This window comes from Delphinus delphis, chromosome 6 (genome assembly GCF_949987515.2).
Source record: "Delphinus delphis chromosome 6, mDelDel1.2, whole genome shotgun sequence".
Classification (NCBI taxonomy): domain Eukaryota; kingdom Metazoa; phylum Chordata; class Mammalia; order Artiodactyla; family Delphinidae; genus Delphinus; species Delphinus delphis.
Window position 1 is genome coordinate 42,490,193 of NC_082688.1, and position 20,916 is coordinate 42,511,108.

Below are 20,916 nucleotides of genomic sequence, written 5' to 3' on the forward strand. Positions count from 1 at the left end.
GTTATGAGTTCACCATCAAAGCAGCCCCCTGGAGCTCCGGTAGTGTGACCAGAAATTCCAAAGACCTTCCTTCAAAATCTTTTTCTGTCTTCCTGTTTCTGGATTCTACAGAGCCCTCTTTGAAAGTGGTCAATAAATAGGCAGGTTCCCAGAGTGTTTAGTTTATAGATAGGGAATACGAGTAGTTTAAAAGAGGCTATGCTAAAATGATTCTAATTGTGTTGACCGTAAACTAACTCTCTCCTGAGAGCCCTTTTGGCAAAGAGAAGTCTTCTCTGATGACAGCCTTGGCGGGGGGAGGGCCCCATTGGAATATGGTTGGACTTGAGCGTTGGTAAAAACACCTTGACTTGAATCCACTAAAGGCTTGTGACTATCAGACCCACTCATTAAATGTCTGAACAGATGAAGGATAAGCTGTGTTCAAGGTGTGAGAACTGTACTCTGTTTTATTGCTATACTAACCAAATTGGCAAAGCTCTGAACTTTCATTTAGGGGAAAATGGAATTTATCTGAAATTCTTTCTTTGAAGTATAGAGTGTTTAAGAAAGGATGGGGCAGATACTCTTCTTTTTCCCAAAGTAGTAAATTCAGGTGTTCAAGCTTATACAGCCTGGTAATAAGTAAAATGAGTTCTTGAGTGATTTTAACTTAAGATGAGGGATATTTTTCCCCTCATTAACTCTTGAAACAGCCCATGGATCATATTAGCGAGTGCTGCTTTGGGTGTCTAGCCTAAGGCCCTTAGTTTCCAAGTGCTTGTAGAGGAGTAGGAAGGTAACTGCTCCAAAGGAAAGTCCTGTGTGATTGATTAGATTTTGTGCATGCACATACTGCTGCCTTTGGGGAAAGGTTAGAATTTAGCAAAGAAGAGGCATATGTTTCCGAGCTGTTTGCTGATAAGGTGGGGTTCAGATGTTTGGCATTTTCAGGTTAGCATATCAGGCTCATATCTTCATAATGTAATTCACTGTGGAAAATGTTTTCTGTGTTTCAGAGAACAGTCATAAACTGGAGAAGGTTTAAAGTGTTCGTCATCCCTTTTGTTACTGAGTTGTTATTGGATGGAGTCATGGAACATACAGCATAGACGTTTGAGGGAATGAGCGTAGGTTTTTAGACCATGGAGAATATAAGAAATGACTGACTGGACAATTCATTTGTGGTCATTATATAAGGAATGTGGAGGGGAAGGTGGGAAACATTAACCTCTAGGCCCTATCTAGTTATTGGGGTTATAGCACCATATTAATTCCTTTTTTATGAAGCTCACAAATGCATCAACTGGAAATCTTCAGTGGTAGTATCATTAAATAGTATAAGATGAATGTTACTCTGTGAAAATAGGTTGTTTCTCAAACTATTTCACTTCCATCTTCTTAAGCAGAAAAATAAAAACAAACATTTATGCTTTCAAATTTTAGATGGGAAGTAAAGTATCTTATATTTTTAAAAATTCTAATAATTTAAAACTTTAAAAAATATTCAGGATACTATCATAGCTAAAAAATAAAAATGTATAGATTTTCCAAGAGCACCAGTCATAATTATTTTGATCTTTGCCCTATCTGATCTCTGGACAAATAGCAAAGCAAATCCTCTTTCTTTCAAAATCTCTCTCCCTTAACAAACCATAACATAGAACCAAAAATACACATACCAGTAGTTCTGTGCTTAGGAGAATTTTTATATCTCTCAATTAAAAATATGAAATAGTAGAAGGTTTTGTTTTATCAAATTGAAAATAAATGTTCATTGCTGCTACCAATTAAAAATTCCTTGCAGTTCCATTTCAGCACCATGGATAGCACCACATGGTGCTGCTTCCCTCTCCCCAATTTTAGTCACTCCATCTCTGGCCTGACAAGGCGGTTTAGGGATGACTGTGACACCATAAATAGTACTTATGCTTGGCGTTACAGTGAAATCACCTGAGGAATATCCCAGTGTCCATTCCGCACCACTCTGACCAGTTAAATCAGACTATCTGGGGTGGGTCCCAAGCATTAATTTTACTTCTTAAAGCTTTCTGGCCTTAAAACCAGTAACAACTGGTAATTTCTAGGGAATGGGGTGGCTGTCTTCTAAAATAGAGATTCTCAGACTTAATTGCCCCTTAGAATTACCCAGATAACTTAAAAAAAATCATTACCTGGGCTTGTCCCTAGACATTGTAACTCAAGTGGCCTGAGTTGGGGCACAGACATCGCTAGTTTAAAAAAAAAACAAAAACAACCATTCCAGGTGATTCTAATTAACAAGGTTGCCTAACAGTACTCTAAAGTAAGACCTGAAATTAATTTTTTTTCATGTGGAAAGTTTAGGCGACTTTGATATTTCAGTAGGAGCCCCACATTCTAGAAGGAAGCAATGTCTAGTTTTTATGACATTGGACTTGAAGTTGAGAAACTTGGATTCTAGCCAGATTTGAAATCAAAGGAGACCCCAACAGCTACTTTCTGTACCTTGCCTGGGCCAAAGCCCCAACCCTAAATGTAGAGCAGCAGCATGAGGTGTGAAATCATCACCTTCTCGCAACTTGTCACAAACATTATGTTTTGTCTCTAGATAAGGTTGGTGATTTCAAACTATCCTCTAGAGAAGTTAAAGTGTCCTTAGTAACCTTATTTACTTTACCCCCGGTGAGGCATGTGTCTGGCGGATTCATACTTCTTCAGTAAGTTAGGAGTGTGTGGCAGACATCAGTTATATTTGGCAGACACCAAATATTTTTCGTGCCCCTCTGTGCTTTCCCTCCTCCCTTGCTGTTATATCAGAGCCATGTGCTTTGAGCAGAGAGTCTCTTCTGGGGCAATGCAGGTAAGAGCCTACGTGCACTTCTTCTCTTCCTTTGCTGCCTCAAGGTTGGATGGACCATTGTTGCAGATAGCATAGCTTCAACATGGAGGAGGGCTGCCTGCCTGTGTGAGATTGAGTGTAAATCAAAAAGCTACTGAGATTATATACCAGAGCTTGTCAGATGTGACGGCTACTGTTAATTGCACGTAATGAGATTCTCAAAGATTCGTGAATATTTCTGAGAGTGTCAGCTGATGAGAATCCTTATGTTACCACCCATTATAAAGTGAGAGGAGAATACATATGTACATTAATCCTTATGTTCCCATCTATTCAAGTTAAGAGAAAAAACAGTAGATACAATATATGGATTCCAGGTTGTGTAAATGTTTTTTCTTCCATTATTCTTATCAGTAGTTCTCCTGTGTACGTTTAACCACCTTTCCAAATTTGTGGCAACCTGGAAAAGAACCTCTTCATTTCACCCGAAATTACCAAACAGGTTCTTTCTTTCAGAAGTAAGGCACAGAAAATCGTGATTTCTTTCAACCTTGCTTTGCCTTTTTCTTCACACCTTAAATACCCATAAGGTCAAGTATATCACTCTGTTGCTGAGACTAGTTTTTACGCCAAACCCTTGTTTATATTCAGTGCCAACTTGCTTCCCTGTGTTTCTTGCAGGTCCACTCTTTTGCTAAGCTGACTGTGTGCTGCATTCCCTTCTTCCCCGAGGTAGAGCTATAGGATGCCAACCCCCAAATTTCCCCCAACCTCTGGTCTAGTGACCACAGAGAAGCAGACACAGGCTAAAATAAACAAACAAATGGCGGTACCTAAAGGGTACAAGAAGTCCAGTTGTTTTGGGCCACTGACTGTCTTGAGCTATGGTGGTTCTCCACCTGATGTCAAGCATCCAGGTCTCTTAGAGGTTTTGATGAAAGATCTTTCTCATTCTACTGCTCATCCCTTGCCTTCCCTCCTTCCCACTTCACTCCCTCACAGAGCCTGCAGATGCCCTGGGAAGTGGAGCCAGCTTACTGACATTCAACTCCTTGAGCACAGGTTGATTATATCCCAGTGGAGGCTGAAACCTAGATCTTCACTATAAATGCTCCCCTCTCCTGCATCCCCAACATGCTTTATACAGAAAGATTCAACCTAGATTGTTCTCTGGAAGTTTTCAAGGTTTGAGAAAAGTAATTTTCAAGCCGGGTATTAAAGTAACCTATAATCTAATTTTAGCTGAAATAGCGTTACTAAATGTTACTAAGTATTCATTTAGCACTAACTGTGTTGTGGGCTTATTATTCATGGCTTATACCTGCAGGTCCTAATCACTTATAGACCTGTGCTAATCTACCTACAATATTATCTCCATGAAGCCACCAATGGAACATTTAGCAAATTATTGCTATAGCTCATTAAATTATGACCCCAAAACATTCAGAAGCATCCTGTATTCACCCTTCTAATTGGACCTGGCCTGACCTCGTTTTTAAAATGTACAGAGTCCCCAGGAGACATGCAGGCAGCAGGTTTTTGCAAGATTTGCAAGGCGCTGGATGCCTTTTAGGCTAATTTACTGCTTTAAAATATTTAATTTCTCTGATAGACTCCATTACCTTGGCTAATTCAAACCAATTAGATTTTTTATTTGTAGCTAATTGTAGTTAATTTCTATTTTTAATTACAGATTGTGATTCTAACATAAATATTTTTAAAAACCGTGGGCCACAGGTCACAGATCAGTTTATTGCATATTGAAGCAAAGCTGCCTCTTGTAAGATATCTTTTGGAATGTACTTGGAACTAGTGTCTCATTGCATAGTCTGGAGAACTAAGAAGTATATATTTGTTTTCATTTTATGAAAGAAAGAGAGGGTGGAAAGAGAGAAATGTCCGAAAGGTAAGACTATCCAAGATAGAAGGAAGATGTAAGACTTGTCTGAATTTTTTTGGATATTATTTCCCAGTCTAAGTACTTTTACAGACACATTTTATAATCTCTCCTCCCTCCAAGTTAGGTCTGTGTTTCTTCTGCTGATATTTTTTTCTTGTGAAACATTTGTTGCCACTGTGACTGTTCCTTTTTCAATTCCTTATTGCTCGCTGGCCAAAAAATCACTAACTACCACTGAAGACCAACTGTAGTTTTCCAAATGACCTGATTTTTCTGCTTAACCTTCTGAGTTGTCATAGGCTTTCCAGTTCCCACTGTTCAGGGCTTCCCCCAAGTCCTTTGATCTCAGCGGCCTCTTTGAATTGCTCCTCAGTTGCTAGAATACCAACATTCCCACAGTGTAAATATGCTCAAGTGAAGACAGACTCTCCTATAATGTGACACCCTAGCATCAAAGGCAAGGCCCCCTGACTTTCCTCAGTCCATCTGTGACCCTCCTCCAGCTCCTGAAGGAAAGGACCAATGACTGTTTTCTTGGTTTCTGTATAAACACAGGCCTCAGACTCACTGAATTCAAATTCTCAGGATAAAGGTTTAGTTTCAGGTTAAATAAAATGCGCGTTCTACTTCTTCACATCCTCATCCTCCAGAAACTGACACGTTACAGGAACACCAGAATGATTCCATGAATGAATGATGGAACTGAAAAGCAAAAGAGTTGAAGGAAAACAGTTCTGTATTTTAATATTTCTATGTCTTTTTCCACTTATGAACTGACATAATGCTTACCATTTACTCAAATGACTACACTGTTGAGGATAAATATAAATGGCAAAATAAGTATTTTTCCTCCTTTGACTATTAACTGCTTATAACGTAGAAGCAGCACAGACTGGCCTTTACCCTGTGTCGTATTGTGTGGCCTCATCTCTATACCCGTGTCTGCCTAGTCTCTCAGTCTTTCTCTCTAGTTTTGGTTTCACTTTTTCCCATACCCAGTCTGGCTTCTTAGCAAGGCGTCACCTCTTCAACGTTCTGTGACCACTGTTTTGCACCTAGCTCGGGCAACCCTGGGTAACCTCAGTGTTTAGGCCACACCTGAGATGGTGTTTATGGGAGTCCATGGCAGCCGGGCCCTCCCTGCCACTCGTCACTGTTCCTGGGGCCTTCCTTGTCTCGGTCCAAGCATCAAACCTTGTTGTAGGCCCTCAGCCGCTGTGCTCCCCGTTCCAGAATAGCTCCGTGGCTTAAATGAGTATCATTTTGAACCTCTGGTGGACGTCAGCACCTTTTGCCTTTTCGAAGGCTCCATCTTTGGTCATTATCCTCCTCTAAACCTGCTCCTTCGTTGATTCTTCTTCTTGCCTTGATCTTTAGAACCACTCTTCTGTTTGACTGACTTCCTCCGTATGACTCTTGCTTCTAAAAAGAAATTCCTTTGATCTGTTTCTCTCTTTAAGCGACCAGCAGCCTGTCTCTCCAAGTCACTTCTAAAACGTTCAGAGAAGGTCATGTTTGCTACCCTTGCTTATTTCTGTTCCAGCCACCGTGCTGATACTGCTGTCTTTGAGGCCTGGGGTAACCTGTAATCACCAGATCAGAAGCACTGTCTCATCTTTGTCTGTTTCCACTACGGCTCAGCAGTTGGCACCCGTGCGCCTCCCCCCCGCCCCCCCCCCCCCCCCCCCCACTTCTCGACACTGCCTTTGCTTAGCTCACCAGGCAGCACCATCTCCCAGTTTTCCTGCACTTTGTCTTTACAGGATCCTACGCTGGCTCCTTTTCTTTTTACTGACATCCCTTGTCCAAGCTTCTGTCCTTGCCTCCACTGGCAGGATTCTTTTCTAGTGCCAGTTTTACGCGTGTGTTTCAATGTCTCATCCCTTTTTGTGCAGGGCAGTGACCTGGGCTCCTCTCCCCACACAGATGTGAAAGCCTCAGCCCCCAGATCTAATGGCCTGTGTCCTGTTCCAACACACCTGAGCTTCTTGACCCATTGCTCTGGTATTTAATTGCTTCTGTTTATGGCAGCTGGGAATTCCTTTTCCTGCTTTTCCAAGTTTGGCTGTGTATTCTTGTGGCATTACACTTGATCCAGCATTTTTATGAGTTTGGAGAGTTGTGGGGTGGGTTTTGGTCTGGTCACCTCTGTCAATGCTATTGACTAAGGGTTGCCGACATCCGCCTTCTAAGGCACAGACCCGATGATTTCACTCCCCTTTCAAAACCTTTGACTCTCTGTTACATCCAGACCAAAGTTCAAACTGCTTGGCATTGCAGGGCACCTGAGCCCTAAATAGTTAGACCTTCACCTCCTTTCTCAAGTTTGTTTCTTGTTACACCTCTTGGATTTTTCAGTGATAGCAATCGATGATCCCGGCATATTCTCTGCCATCTTTATTTCTTAGAGCTGCACTGTCCAATAAAATTATGAGCCACCTAGATAATTTTAATGTTCTGTTAATTGTATTTTTAAAGGTAAAAAGATAGGAAAAAAAGTAAAAAGATAAATAGGTGAAATTGTAATAATATATTTTTAACTCAGTATGTCCAAAATATTATCAACATGTACTCAATATAAACATTATTAATGAGATAGTTCACATTCTTTTTTTAAAATACTAAGCCTTTGAAATCCAGTGTGTTTTTACAGCACTTCCCAATTCGGACTAGTCATGTTTCAAGTGCTCAATAGCTGCATGTGGCTGATAGCTACCATATTGGACGGCACAGTCTTAGAGCATTGATTCTACCCACACCTGCCAAACAAAACCCACCTTAAATACCACTTATCCCAAGATTCCAATATTTCCTGTATAATTTGATCTCTGGCCACACGGAGTACTTTTAGAATTCCTTTGATTGAGTACTTATCACAGCCTGTCTTGTACTCATTTATTTATGTATTTATCTGTCTCAGAGATTGTGAAATCATAGAAAGTACATATTATCCCTTGCTCATCTTTGAACAATAGTGAGAAGGTATAGAGGAAAATTGGACTTTGGCAGAAAATCAACCCAAGTTCAAATGCTGATAATACCATGGTGCAGAGGCTATATAATTATGGCCCTTTTTCTTTTCTTTAAATTAATTAATTAATTTTATTTATTTATTTTTGGCTGCGTTGGGTCTTCCTTGCTTCATGCGTGCTTTCTCTAGTTGGGGCAAGCAGGGGCTTCTCTGCGTTGCGGTGCGTGGGCTTCTCATTGTGTTGGCTTTTCTTGTTGTGGAGTGTGGGCTCTAGGCTCGCGGGCTTCTGTAGTTGTGGCTCACGGGCTCTAGAGCGCAGGCTCAGTAGTTGTGGCCCACGGGCTTTGTTGCTCCGCAGCATGTGGGAACTTCCCGGACCAGGGCTTGAACCCTTGTCCCCTGCATTGGCAGGAGGATTGTTAACCACTGCGCCACCAGGGAAGCCCAGCCCTTTTTATTTCAATTGAAGCATAGTTGATTTACAGTGTTGTGTTAATTTCTGCTGTGCAGCAAAGTGATACACACACACACACACACACACACACACACACACACACACACATTCTTTTTTATACTCTTTTCCATTATGGTTTATCACAGGATAGTCAATATAGTTCTATGTGCTATATAGTAGGACCTTGTTGTTTATCTATTTTTTATACAATAGTTTTCATCTACTAACCCCAAACTCCCAGTCCATCCCTCTCCGCCCTGACCTTGGCAACCACAAGTCTGTTCTCTGTCTGTGAGTCTGTTTCTGTTTCGTACATAGGTTAATTTGTGTTACATTTTAGGTTCCACATATAAGTGATATCATATGCTGTTTCTCTTTCTCTTTCTGACTTACTTCACTTAGTGTGATAATCTCTAAGTCCATCCATGTTGCTGCAAATGGCATTATTTCATTCTTTTTTTATGACTGTGAGATAGATAGATAGATATCACATCTACTTTATCCATTCCTCTGTCGATGGACATTTAGGTTGTTTCCATGTCTTGGCTATTATTGAATAGTGCTGCTATGAACATAGGGGTGCATGTATTTTTTGAATTACAGTTTTGTCCAGCTATATGCCCAGGAGTGGAATTGCTGGATAATATGGCAACTCGATTTTTCACTTTTTGAAGAACCTCCATACTGTTCTCCATAGTGACTGTACCGATTTACATTCCCACCAACGGTGTAGGAGGGTTCCCTTTTCTCCACACCCTCTCCAGCATTTGTTATTTATAGACATTTTAATGGTGGAATTATGGCCCATTTTTGAACCTCAGTTTCCTCATCTACAAATTAAGGTAATACCTCTGTTACAGGGTAAATGAGCATTAAACAAGGTGTGCCTAGTACTTGGTTGAGGCTCAGTGAATTATTACTATATCATTATTTCCCTTATTCTAGGATACTACTAATTTAAAGTACACCATTAATTTAATAACAGACAGCTATTAAAGAAAGTAAGGAAAAGATCACTATATTAAATATGCACATGGATTATAAATTGTACCCATATTCAGAAACATTAAAATTTGAGGACTTGTACATTGCTAATGGGAATATAAAAAGATGCAGCCATGTTAGAAAACTCTTGGACAGTTCCACAAAATTAAACGTGGAGCTAATATATGACCCAGCAAGTCTATTCCTAGGTATCTAGCCAAGAGAATTGAAACCTAGGTCCATTCAAAAACTTGCACATGAATGTTCATAATAGCCAAAAAGTAGAAACAACCCAATCTATTAACTGAAGAATGGATACATGAAATAGGCATATGCATACAATAGAATATTATTTGGCAATAAAAAGGAATGACGTACTGATGTGTGCTATAGCATTGAGGAACCTCAGACAACATTATGGTCATCGAAAGAAGCCAGTCGCAAAAGAGCACATGTTACATGATCCCATTCTGAAGTGTTCTGAATAACAAAATCTCGAGAAACAGGAAGATTAGTGTTGCCTGGGCTGGCGTGGTAATGGCATGGGGAATCTCTGCTCATGGGTCTAAGGTTGCTTTTTGGGATAATGAAAATGTTCTAATATGAGATTATGGTGATGATTGCACAGCTCAGCACATATACTAAAAACCATTGAATTGTACACATTAGATGGGTAAACTTTATAGTAGGTAGATTGTGTCTCAATAAAGTGACTCAAAATTGAGGAGGAAATTGTGTTGGAATGAAGGGCATACGTATTTGCTTGTTTCCCTTAAAGAAGTGGCTTCTGTTGAGTTGTCTCTCCCTTGCCATTCTCTAAGCTCTTCGGGAGCAGGGACCATCTCCATCTTATTCACAGCTGTTTCACAGGACCTGATGCGTAGTAGCTGCTCAAGAAACCTGTTGGGCAGGACAGTTCTGGCCACTCCAGCAAGGGGGCGGAGCAGCTAAAGCGCCAGCCACATCTGGCAATGTGTATTTCCATTTACCAGCTGTGCCATTTTAGATACCCAAGTGCCAGTGACCTCAGTAGCCACTGTGCTAACAGGACCGTGATCCTCTTGGCCCCTCTTGTTAGTTACCACCTCGTTGCCAGGATCAAGAAAAGAGCATGCCTGAGACATGTTGCAGAAGATGTTAATAGCATGAGTAAGTTCAGTCCACCTTCTGTGGGGAAGAAACTTTGTTTTCTCGACCCCATTAAAAAAAAAAACAGGCAAAAGAGATACAGGAGGCTGGATATTCAGCTTAAGATGCGTCTGGAGCAGTAGGGCTCTTTAATGAAATAAGAGTGGGCGTGTGGGACTTGGGTTCCTCATCAAGGCTCGGCTACATGGAAGGCCCTTTCTGCCTGGGCACCGGCAAACTTGTCTGATGTGAAGTTCCACGAGACTCAGGTAGCAGAGCGCTCTGCTGCTCTCAGAAGTGGTGTGACATTCGGTTTACCAACTGAATCCCGTGAAGGCTTGCTGAAGGGCCACTCTAATGTCTAAATTGCATCTTTGCTGCCTCCACCGGGCAGCCAAAAAGGGTTTGCTGGGCGCAGGCCTGTCTGCTCTGAGCGGGCTGCCAAGGGTGAGCAGTGGCAGAACAAGAAAGGGCCCGCTGACCGATTCTGAGAGACTTGACTATCCCTACCCACCGCTGCGCCCCCAGAAGGCACAGTTAGTGTTGCCTCCTCAGAATGACTGGGGCTCTGCTTACCCCCCGCCAGCCCATCCAGTACTCCCAATTTGGCCAGATCCTCATTTGTGCTTCTGAACCAGTATCTTAGTCTAACTTGTGTGCTTTTTTTTAACCTGGGTAATTATTTTTCTCCGTCTTGCATTCCTTTTTTTTTGTTGTTAAAGTATAGTTGATTTACAGTATCATGTTAGTTTCAGATACACATAGATAGTACACATATCTGTATACACATATATATATTCTTTTTCAGATTTTTTCCCTTTTAGGTTATTACAAAATATTGAGTATAGTTCCCTGTGCTCTACAGGTCCTTGTTGGTTATCTATTTTATATATAGTAGTGTGTATTCTATCTTGCATTCTTTAATCATGTGTTTGAGTTATGTTAGCTATGCTGAGACCTGGGCTAGGAGCTGTGGATGAAGTGATAAACAAGAACGATGATGCTGTTTCCTCAAGGAGTTTCCAGTCCAGCCTTTCCTCTGTCTTTTTCCTCTTCCTCCCCTTCTTTTTTCTTTTATTATCTGGAATCTTTTAGGCCCTAAATATGAAAGTCAATAAGTATCAGTTTAGGGGCTTCCCTGGTGGCGCAGTGGTTGGGAGTCCGCCTGCCGATGCAGGGGGCACGGGTTCGTGTCCCGGTCCGGGAGGATCCCACATGCCTCGGAGTGGCTGGGCCTGTGAGCCATGGCCGCTGGGCCTGCGCGTCCGGAGCTTGCGCTCCGCAACGGGAGAGGCCACAACAGTGAGAGGCCCGCGTACCGCAAAAAACAAAACAAAACAAAACAAAAATTAAGTATCAGTTTAGACCAAGACATGGTAAATGTCATCACAGCGCTTGCTGGCCACAGTTTGAATACTTTAACTCTGAAAACTGCCCCCTAAAAACATACTTTTTAAAACCTGTGTGGGAGAAATGGTGGTAAGTCAGAACTAATTGTATTGTTTCTAGCGCTTGTCTCATTTTGCGTGCGCTCATACTGAGAATGAATTCATGATTCAAGTTCACTCCAGGAAGAAAGTTAAAATTAGTTCTTTATGAGGAGTTCATAACAGAGGAAGCTTATAAGAGTCACAGTTCTCCTAAAAAGCTTTATGGCTGTAGAGTACCTTACACTTGTCATGCAGAGAACTTGGAACATGAACCATGTTTGCTACAGTTTGCATTTGTGTAAATATGGAAATTGAAAATTGGAGAAGGTTAATAATCTTGTTTTCTAAAAAAGAGTAGGTAAAATGTAAGTATAGGAACAATGCATTTCAAATCAACGTTACCTCTGCGTTTGCGTTAACAGATTAAGATCTGTAATGTATTTCTACGTGCGGCCTTGTTTGGCAGGATAATTTCTAACTAAAAAATATATGGTACCTTGGAGAACAAACACCTGATCCTGGCACATGGCTTGTATTATCAGTTACTATACATGAAGGTCATTCCAAGGGTGACATTTGCTGGGAAAATAGACAGTGCTCTAGGGCTCTGGACGAGGGTGTAAGATAAATACAAGTCATTTTTTAAACATTAGCGAAGTATTTGAGATTTGCAGTTCACTCTCCCAAGATTCAAATTTTAGCCACATTTGAAAAGCAGAGAGATATACTAGTTAGTTGTTTAGTTAGTTATAAATTAACTATGCTAGGGCCCCAAATGATTTATGTTCTGAGAGCAAAGAAGACAGTTTTTAAAAGGGTAGACGTAGGTTAAACGTCCCAATATTACTTAAAACTCTGGGACTTAGAGTTGTATTGTCATTCCTGGTGATGAGAGTAAGAACTTACAATATTGAGTGGACATTTTGAAGCCTTTTGAACTTTTCTTGGTTGGGTTATTTGTTCTTTTACGATTAATTTGAGTATTTCCACGCACTGCTGATGAGATATGCTGACTGGCATATCCACTCCGGAGGGCAGTTTTGTGGTGTCTCAATGTTTCAGAAGCACAGGCAGTTTTTTGACTTCAGGTCTACCTTTGAGAAACACTTCCATATGTGGACAAGGATTCATGCATAGCTGGGTTTTTCAGCCTTAGCACTACTGATATTTCGGGCCAGACGATTCTTTGTTTTGGGAGGCTGTCCTGTGCATTGTAGGATGTTTAGCACTATCCCTGGCCTCTACCCACTAGAGGCCAGTGGTAACCCCGATTGTGACAACCAAAAATGTGTCCAGACATTGCCGAATGTGCCCAGGGGAGCAAAATTGCTTCCTGTTGAGAGCCACTGATGTATAAGAATGCTACTGGGGCACTTTCCTTGTAATGTCAGATGAACGGCAAATATCCTAAATGGCCATCTTTTAAAACAGAACCGTTCAATAGAAATATAATGTGAGCCACATAAGTAATTTTATGTTTTCTAATGATTGCATTAATAAAAGTAAAAACAGGTGAAATTGATTTTAATGTTTTATTTGATCCAATATATCCAACATATTTTCCTTTCAACATACAATTAAGATTAAAAAATTATTAACAAGATAACGTATACATTTTTTCTTAGTAAGTATTCAAAATCTGGCATGTATTTTGTACGTACGGCACATCTCAGCTCATACCAGCTTCGCTCAAGTATTCGACAGCCACCTGTAGCTAGTGGCTACCATATTGGATGGCATGGATTTAGAGGAATGGCTTCTAAAAATAACTATGCCATGTTCCTACTGTGCACCAGTTACAAATAATGAGGCTGAGAAGTACCGCATGGAAAGAGCTCAAAGGCATATTATTAAGTGAAAACATGGCAGCAGAATAATACGTGTGGTATGACACATGTTAAAAATTATTTTGAGGGACTTCCCTGGTGGCGCAGTGGTTAAGAATCAGCCTGCCAATGCAGGGTACACGGGTTCAAGTTCTGGTCCGGGAAGATCCCACATGCTGTGGAGCAACTAAGCCTGTGCACCACAACTACTGAGCCTGCCCTCTAGAGCCCGTGCTCCACAGCAAAGAGCAGTCACCGCAATGAGAAGCCCCTTCACCGCGAGGAAGAGTAGCCCCCTGCTCTCCGCAACTAGAGAAAGCCCACGTGCAGTGGCGAAGACCCAAAACAGCCAAAAAGAAATAAATTAGTTAATTTAAAAAATTATTTTGAAAAATGAAATGTACATGTATTTTCATATATATGTATATTCACTAATGTATCTGTGAAAATACATATGTATGCAAATAAATAGAAAGAGTTCTGGAAGAACACCCATAACTGAGAAGGGACTGGGGTTTGGGGAGGGGAGCAGTGGAGGTGGCCAAGGCAGGATTTAGCTGTAATATTTTAACTTTTTAAATAAGGAAAGATATATTCATGTATAATATATTCGTGTATAACTTGCGTAGTAATAAGGCTTTAAAAAGAGCTCATTAGGTCTAACCATACTGACAGCCTCTGCATGTCAGTGGTTTTCAACCTGGGCTGTACCTTAGAATCACCAGGGGGGTTTTCTAAAAATATCCTGCCTGGACCCCACCTTGCACCGATCTTCTATCTTAAACTCTTCAGATGATTCCAAAGTGTGGCCAGGATTGAGAACCACAATCCTGGTTGAAGCTGTGTCCTTCAAACAATTATCTGAGGACATTTCTCGAGAAAAGAGTTTGATAAGGATCTGATGGAAGGTACTTTGAGGCATATTGTCTGGTGAGGGTTTTCTGTTGTTGAAAAAGGGCAGATTCGTATTTTAAAGATAAACAGATCAAATGAGCTGAGGGATGGGTTTAACATTGTTGTGTGAAAATTGTACTTCCTGACAAGACTCTTCCTAATCCATGGCTATCCAACTTCAAGTCAAGTTTCGCCAAGAGTCTGTAAAAGTAGCGCTGGGGGCTTCCCTCGTGGCACAGTGGTTGAGAGTCCGCCTGCCGATGCAGGGGACGCGGGTTCGTGCCCCGGTCCGGGAAGATCCCACATGCCGTGGAGCGGCTGGGCTCGTGAGCCATGGCTGCTGGGCCTGTGAGTCCGGGGCCTGTGCTCTGCAGCGGGAGAGGCCACAGCAGTGAGAGGCCCGTGTACCACCAAAAAAAAAAAAAAAAAAAAAAAAAAGTAGCGCTGGTCTTTCTTTAAAGCAATTCTACATGAACTCTAACAAACGAACATATATAGTGGCAAGACCCAAAGTTGCACTCCATAGAAAATTGTCTAATAGGTAGTTCACAAAAGAAAGGATTATATAGACTTTAAAAAATTATTTATTTAGATTCTTGAGCGCATCGTCACCATTTGAAAATAGGAGATTAACCATCCTTGGTATTTAGAAAGTACCACTTCAGTTGGATTGATAGGAAAAATCTCGTTAAAAATTTTTTTCCCTTTGCTGTGTTCTGCCTGAGTGCATGACAATTACAATGTCAGTGCCAGCCAGGGTGAAGCCAGTGTAATTTCATTTGACAAGATAAGCCCCTCTGAGAATCAGGCTTATTTTACACTTGATCCAGGGTCAATATTGGTTTGGGATGCAGTTCTTATATATTTCTCCGTCATTGGCCTCCTCTGCACTTAGAAATGAAACAAATCAATGTTTGGTAAGACTTAGAGCCATTATCTGTCTGTTCTGAGGCTTTGAAAATACCCAGAAATTGCCTGACTTACTGAATGCTCCATTCATTTGTCCCGGGGTTTAAAGGAGCACACTCTTGTCACCATGGAAACAGACTCACATTCTAAGGAAACTGATTCAGAGCCTCCCTCCTAATGATAATATATAGCATGAGCTGTGAAGAGAATAAAGGATCTATATTAGATTCCATTGTTGAGACGATGGTGTCGCCTTGATCCACGGATCTCTTCCTTGTTTGGTTTTAGTCCCTAGGTTGACATTTGCGGGGCAATAGTATCTGGTGAGAGTTTGAGACTTTAATCCCTTGCCACTGAGCAACTGCATTTGTGTGAACAACCCAAATGTCCGATTGGTTTCATATAGACTCTGAGGTTGGTGGGCATTTGATAACAGCTACCAGTGTTTGCTCCCAGAAGCCTAGTAATCTGGTATTGGGCTCTAACTCTGGCTGGGGCTGGAATAAACTAGTTAAGACCTATAGGAGGCCCCATGATCTGAAAATGGTCGATTTAGGAAAAAGACTACTTAAAGTGACCCTAATTAGAATGGGTCCCAATATTTTATACTAAATACTGGGGGTAGGAGTGGCTTAATTGGAATTTTCATTTTGAAAAATAAAACAAAAATTCTAAACATAAAGTTATTTGATCTTACAATTTAAAAACTTAGCTTTTAATGTCAAGAATGGTTGTAGGGCTTCCCTGATGGCGCAGTGGTTGAGAGTCCGCCTGCCGATGTAGGGGACACGGGTTCGTGCCCTGGTCCGGGAAGATCCCACATTCTGCAGAGCGGCTGGGCCCGTGAGCCATGGCCGCTGAGCCTGCGCGTCCGGAGCCTGTGCTCCACAACGGGAGAGGCCACAATAGTGAGAGGCCCGCGTACCGCAAAAAAAAAAAAAAAAAGAATGATTGTAAATATAGGTTGAATCAGCATGAAATAAGTATGGCATTTTTAAAAATATTTATATGCACAACACACTGTCATAAGTAGGTATAGATTTGATATCATCTCTCAACTCACCACCTACCCAATAGACACAAGTATGGTATTAAAAAAACCTTTTTTTTAAATTGAACTATAGTTGACTTACAGTGCTGTGCCAATCTCTGCTATACAGCAGAGTGACTCCATCATACACATATAGACATTCTTTTTTTTTAATATTCTTTCCCATTTTGGTTTACGGCATATTGAATATAGTTCCCTGTGCTATACAGCAGGACCTTGTTGTTTAAATATGGTATTTTTTGTTGTAAAATTTCCAGCAGAACTTGGTAGCTAATAGGTGTGTTCTGGCACTTGGGGCTTTTGCCAGATGCTAGTGTTTGAATGTTTCAATCATTCAAACCACTCCCTCTTCACTACCTCCGTAGGTTCCTGCCTCCCTTTTTCCTGTTACTTTCTACTTCCTAGAATAAGTGCCTTACTCTAGCTTCGTGGCTCCCTTCTTTGCCCTCCTCCTCCCTCATACGTGATAATTCTTTTGGATTCTGTCCCTTCATTTGTGTTCTTCAAGTAGCTTCCTTGCTCCTAGCCCTCATCCCTTACTCACTTTAGGTGCTCTGTCCTTGTTAGGACTATTCAGACTCTACTCTTTCTTTCTCCCTAGACTTTCCGTAGCACTTACCTGTTCCATTCAATGTGGCACTTAATCACACACTACTTTCTAAATGTATTTAAATGATGTGTTGTTATATGCCTTGCCTACTCACACAGTGTCCTTGAGAGAAGGGATGGTGTATCTTCAGGACCCTAGCACAAAGCCATTCACACTCTTGGATCTCAAGATCCTATTGTCGAATTTTGTTCAGTTATTTGAACTCAGTGGTTTCTGAGTTTTCTGAATACATAGCGTTAGCCTATGATTTTACTTTTTTACAACTGCTGAAGTTTTCTAACGAAATCCCATAAGCAGCTATTCCAGAAACATCTACAGACTCATAGGATGTTAGAGGGAATTATTTCTAAAAACACATATGGGTAATTCCTGTGGCTAAAATCTTGACTGTGGGTTGAAAATGTCCTAGTCCATCAAGCTTTGAAATCCTCCAAAGAAAGTCAATAATATTGGGTTGGCCGAAAGGTATGTACCCAATACATCGTTTGAGCTTTATCCCAAAGTGAAGGATGAAGCAGTGCAAAAGAGGAGAGATTTCCTAAGAAAGAAAGACCCCTCTGTAAGGCCCCTTTTGACTGGTAGAAACTAGGCAACAGGAAAATAAGATACAGCTTTGATGTTTGTTAGTGTACTAAGAAGTTAGCTAGCTAAAGGAAAATGGAATCACATCCTAGCTTCCTGAGTTTTGTGCTAAGTATTGACGTGTTAGGAAACACTTATTATAAAACATATTTTTAAAAATTGAAGTGTAGTTGATTTACAATATTATTATTAGTTTCAGCTGTATATCATCGTGATTCAATATTTTTAGAAAAATATGGAATACTTCACGAATTTGAGTGTCATCCTGCTAATCTTCCCTGTATTGTTCCAATTTTAGTGGATGTGCTGCAGAAGTGAGCACCACCATTTTTTATTGTGATAAAATATATATAACAAAATTTACAGGCTTTCCTGGTGGCGCAGTGGTTGAGAGTCTGCCTGCCGATGCAGGGGACACGGGTTTGTGTGACCCGGTCCGGGAAGATCCCACATGCCGCGGAGCGGCTGGGCCCGTGAGCCATGGCCGCTGGGCCTCCGCGTCCGGAGCCTGTGCTCCGCAATGGGAGAGGCCACAACAGTGAGAGGCCCGCGTACCACAAAAAAAAATAAATAAATAAAATTTACTAAACCATTTTAAGATGTACAACTCAGTCATTAAGTACATTTACAATATTGGGCAACCATCACCACTATCCATTTACAGAACTTTTTCATCATCCCAAAGAGAAAGTCTGTACCCATTAAACAATAACTCTCCATTCCTCTTAACCCAGCTCCTGGAAACCTTTATTCTACATTCTGTTTCTATGAATTTGCTATTCTAGCTAGGTACCTTGTATAAGTGGAATCATATAATATTTTCCCTTTTGTGTTTGACCTCTTTCACTTGGCATAATGTTTTTAAGGTTCATCTGTGTTGCAGCGTGTATCAACATTGCCTTCCTTTTTAAGGCTGAATGATATTCCATTGTATGCAGATACCACATTTTGTTTATCCCTTCCTCTGTTGATGGGTGAACATTTTGTTAAACTGTGAAATATTGGTATCACTTGCTTGGCATGTTGTAGTGTTTTTTCTGATTCACCCTCATCCTTCCCCCCCTTTAAAAGATTTCTTATCTCTGGCCTCTACAGAGGGATTTCTGTATCGCAGTAAGCAAGTTTGTTCAACTAGTCTGGGAAGGTATTTTGACCCAACAGAGAGGGATGGATGAGACCAGGTGTGATCAGCTTAACCGCACGCCATCCTTACTGTCAGCCCTGCATGGAGGTGCCTTTAGAGGCGTAGAGGGAACAATGCCATATATTATAATGGGTACAGAGTGACACTTGTGAAGCTTGTTTAAATCTTTGTGTAAAAGCTCTGAAAAAATTCTGATCTAAGTTTGTATTTGTGAAAGCTTTGGGAGGGAAGACTAAACATTTGAGAATTATCATTCTGGCTGAGGCAGCTCTCTGGAGCAGTACGAGTTGAGGCTCAGAGGAATTTGTGGAGTCCTGGCCAAGAATCCCAAGAGACAGTGTTTCTTCTGGTTCATGTGAAAGTGGTGAGAGCAACAGACTTTAAATCAGGCTCAAAGATAAGAGAAAGAACAAAGGCAGGCAGCACCGGACAAGACCCAGATATTCAGGTCCACCTGCTCGTGATGCTCGGGGGAGGGTTTCCATTTTCACTAACGGTACTTCCTAGGGGAGCTACAACACGGGGTTGCTTTAGAATACAGAGGAAAACAATGGTCGTGAGTGTCTGAATTCTGTTTTTTGCAGGCTTCTTCTGCCTTTCTATAGAAGGCAGGCCCCAGTCTCCATCCCCACCCCAGCCTTTTATGGGAGGGGCAGCAAGCAGGGACACCTGGGTCCAAGGTCTCCTCATCTACGCTGAGTGGACAACCTCACCTGGTTTCTACCACTCCCCACACACACTTTCTAGACATGATTTTGCTGTAATTAGGTTTAGCCATACTATCTGGGAAGCCCATAAACCCCCTCCCCTGGAAGGCCTGGTTAGCTGTGTCACATGAGGTATCTGAGCAGCTGGGCACAGAGTCGAAGTCTATTACTTAAAACTGGAAATGCTTTAAAATAATGAGTTTTGAAAACATAGCTACATTTCCTCATTTTTATTATGCAACATTTAAAAAAATAAAAACATCAAAGCCATGGTATAATGAACTCCCCTTCTCGTCTATCTAAATTCAATAATTTTAAACATTTTGTTATATTTATCTACCTGTCTATACCTATCTATTCTGTTTTGCTGAACCATTTGAAAGTTAGTTGCATACATCATGGCATGGCATCTCTACTGCTTCTTAATTAAGAACATTCTTCTACAAAAACAAAACACCATGACCACACCTGAGAGTATTAATAACACTTCCATATTATGAACTATACAATCTAGGTGGAAATACTCTTAATTTTCTTAAGAATAATAAAAAAATTAGTTTCCTAACAGAAGCCTCAGAGACTGGGAAACTTAGATTTCAGAGGCTGAAGAATTATAAAGGAGGAATGATGTGGTGTCAGGTGGAAACTATGAGACTTGGAGTCGGAGTCCTATGTTGCGGTTCTAAATCATTATAAGGCGTCAGGGAAGGCATTTAGCTTTCTGAGCTCATTGGCAAAATGAGGGGGTTGGATAGAATAACCCCTAAGGTCCCTCTGATTCCCCCCTCAAATATGTGATTATTAATTGCTAATGTAAAAATATTGTGCAAATGATACCCTGGGTTTTTGGAGAACGTGTCTTTTCCCCTCTTCATTCTTGATTAGGGATTGTCTAGTTGAGTGATGAAAATGAAAGGTAGCCTGCCTTTCTGTGGTGCTGTTTTCTCCTATGAAATAATTATCTGTTAACCACTGCACCTCTTGTGCCACTGGAGGAAGAACAGTTTTAAACTTGGCTGACTTCTTTGTACCATTTATTTGTATCATTTATTCCAGGCCTGCTCTTGTTTTTCCATCATATTTTTGGTTAGTCATTGAAAAGACGGTTTCATCCCCAGAAAGGCTCCCTAATGTGGGCCGTTCATATTCCCTGCTAACCAATATTTTGTTCTTAATGAAACATTGTTTGAGTCATTATGGAGTGAGAGTGCTCAGCAGAATGTCTGTACTTGGGCCTGGTCCATGAAAACACTGGGAAGACCAAGGTGGTCTTCTCTGCCTTCCCTGTGATTTTATTGATACACATCGGGTTCTGGTTATGTTCCCAGTGGGCCAGAATTATTATACTCTCGGCTATAAGTCTGGGAGTTGTGGCCGGTTCTCTCAGCTCACATAGTCCCACTGAGTCGGTTGCTTCTTTTTCTGCTTCTATCATCCTTTTTTTCTCTCTCCCTTCTCCTTTCTTTCTCATTCACTTCTTCATTCGTTCATTTCTTCAGTATATGCATGTATGGTGTGCCTCCTCA

The 20,916-nt window shown here is 41.1% G+C and overlaps 1 protein-coding gene and 1 pseudogene across 2 annotated transcripts in view; one reads left to right on the forward strand and one right to left on the reverse strand.

Annotated features, from left to right (window-relative positions):
• Window positions 1-20,916, forward strand: part of LOC132427280 (guanine nucleotide-binding protein subunit alpha-14) — a 194,919-nt gene that overhangs the window by 51,110 nt on the left and 122,893 nt on the right. The window lies entirely within an intron of this gene.
• Window positions 17,769-17,861, reverse strand: LOC132427824 (U6 spliceosomal RNA; annotated as a pseudogene).